The sequence below is a fragment of the Octopus bimaculoides genome, chromosome 24 (genome assembly GCF_001194135.2).
Source record: "Octopus bimaculoides isolate UCB-OBI-ISO-001 chromosome 24, ASM119413v2, whole genome shotgun sequence".
Classification (NCBI taxonomy): Eukaryota; Metazoa; Mollusca; class Cephalopoda; order Octopoda; family Octopodidae; genus Octopus; species Octopus bimaculoides.
In genome coordinates, this window is record NC_069004.1 from 28547389 (window position 1) to 28549888 (window position 2500).

At 38.5% G+C, this 2500-nt stretch overlaps 1 long non-coding RNA gene across 1 annotated transcript in view; it reads left to right on the top strand.

Moving 5' to 3' along the window:
* The window catches only part of LOC106877267 (uncharacterized), an 88602-nt gene that overhangs the window by 78783 nt on the left and 7319 nt on the right, over window positions 1–2500 (top strand). The window contains exon 4 of the long non-coding RNA XR_001410364.2: window positions 432–505. This is a non-coding gene — a long non-coding RNA (uncharacterized LOC106877267). The remainder of the gene's footprint in view (window positions 1–431; window positions 506–2500) is intronic.

Here is a 2500-nt window from a genome sequence, read left to right on the forward strand (position 1 = left end):
GGAGAAGGCGGGAGAGGGAGAGAAAGGAAGAGAGGAAGAGAGGAAGAGGGAAGGTGAAGGAGAATGAGGGTGTGATAGATGGGTGGGGCCGGTGGGGGTGGGGGAGAATGTTGAGAGAACGAGGGAGATAATATGTGTGTAAAATAATATTTGCAATACAATGACAGTCAATGATAGTTTTCATCAAAATTCACGGTTGTATGCTTTTGGACATCTTTGCTGCTGTTGGTTCTGTTTTTATTTTTGGCGGCCATGTTGTCGTTGTGTTTGTTGTTCTTATTATTGGTCGAGTGGAATTTATTTTTTTCTGTTCTTATATTATTGTTAATATCGTTTTTGTTATTGTTGATGTTATGTCTGTTGCTATTGTTCTAGCTTGTGTTGGTATTGTAGTAAATTTCTTGTCATTTTTATTGTTGTTAATATTGTAGTTGTGGTAGCTGTTGTTGTTGTTGTTTTTGTACTACGACCATCACCACCGACCAAGAAAAGATCCAATATATTTGTAAGTAAATATTTATTATAAGAATTGGGCAGTTAATATCACGCAGTGACCAGCGGTCATCTAGGCTGAGAATAATCTGAGAAATGTTAAAAAAATGGTATTTTTGAGTGAGAGAGCAACGCATACCATCAAAGTGACACTGGGAAACAATTATACGAAGCCCAGTATACCCATCATGGCTACCCGTCTGATACGAGTACACCAGGCACATGCATCACATGGTGATCTCATATCAAGACAGACAACACATGAACTTGCAGGTGGGGTCCAGTTAGGATTTTCTTGAAGCCGAGTATCTCATCCCGCTCAAAATGTCCCTGAATAAAGGTTATTTAAGGATGATGAACGAAACACCAATGTTTCCTGAGGTGAAATATTCAAATCCTAAAAAATTCCTCTCAACACATGGCTATGATGCTCTCCTCCTACTCGTGATCAGAGATGTATATATTGTCAGCCACTTAGGAACGTGCTCAACTGGTTAAGGCTAAGCAACTGCCAAGCAAATCTGCGGCATTGAGCAGAATATTTACTGTAGTCAATATTTTATACCAAGACTAAATATGTACATGACAACACTTCCAATCAGTTAAGATCATAAGCTATGACAGCCAGCGTCTGACATATATGTGTCATTATTCAGTTTTTATTTCAAAATTTCTTGCCTATAGAAAAAGAGCCGGTTTCTAACCTAGACCCAAGGCTCCTCTATTGGAATTTCGACAACACCAACAGAGTATTTTTGCATGTATGTATATGTGCAATATTTGGAATCAGCGCATGTGCAGATTTATATGTATGTATGTATATATGTATATGTATGTATTTTCGCGCATATACATGCATGTCTAGTCATGCATATATATACTTAAATGATAAAATTCTGGAAAGTTTTACAGATTTTTAACAGTTCCAGTGGTGACTTGGATCTGTAGTCTTCGAATCAGCATTCTCCTTTCTGGTTTTAGGAAGCCTTATTTCTCACGATTGGCACTTAGACAGTGTGATACATATCCCAGTGCCTCAATAATTACAGGTATAAACCTGAACTTGTAATCTGGGTAGAGTAACTGAAGATTTCTCTATAATTCAGCATAGGTATTTTCTTTTTAGCTGATCTTCAGCTTTATGTTAACATCTTCTGGGCAGCTGATTTCCACAACTGTAGTTTCTCTTCTCTGTCCCAAATCATTATATCAAATCTATTGTGTTTACATTTCATTGAAGTTTTTACCGGGACATTCCACCAGTACTCCTTTTTATTATAAGTGGCTATGGCTTCTACCGTACTGTGAGTTCTTATTTCTTTTCCCGACTTTACGTTCTGAGTTCAAATTCCGCCGAAGTAGATTTTGCCTTTCGTCCTTTTGGGGGTTGATAAATAAGTACCAGTTGTGTATTGGAGTCGATGTAATCGTCTTACTCTCTCTATCAAAATGTGCAACACTTAAAAAGGATTATTTCCGATATGTTAAATCTAAGTAGAAATGAAAAATTAAGGTGGCGAGCTGGCGGAATCGTTAGCCCGTCGGGCGAAATGCTTAGCGGCATTTCGTCTGCCGTTACGTTCTGAGTTCAAATTCAGCCGAGGTCGACTTAACCTTTCATCCTTTCAGGGTCGATTAAATAAGTACCAGTTATGCACTGAAGTCGATGTAATCGACTTAGTCCCTTTGCCTGTCCCCTCTATGTTTAGCCCCTTGTGGGCAATAAAGAAATAAGAAATGGAAAATTAAGCGAGTTATCAGCTATTAAAGAGTGTATACGTCTTTTGAGACGCCCTGTACAAACACGCACGCGCGCATAGATTCACACACACACACACACACACACACACACACACACACAGATACACATAATTAACACACACGTACATGTGCACTTTGAACCGACGACCTTGGTGCGTATTTCGAAAGTTCTGGTAAACTAAAAGAGTGTGATTGGAAATCTTAAAAGTCATATCTGAGAAGTAGAGAAGAAATGTGTTTCATATGG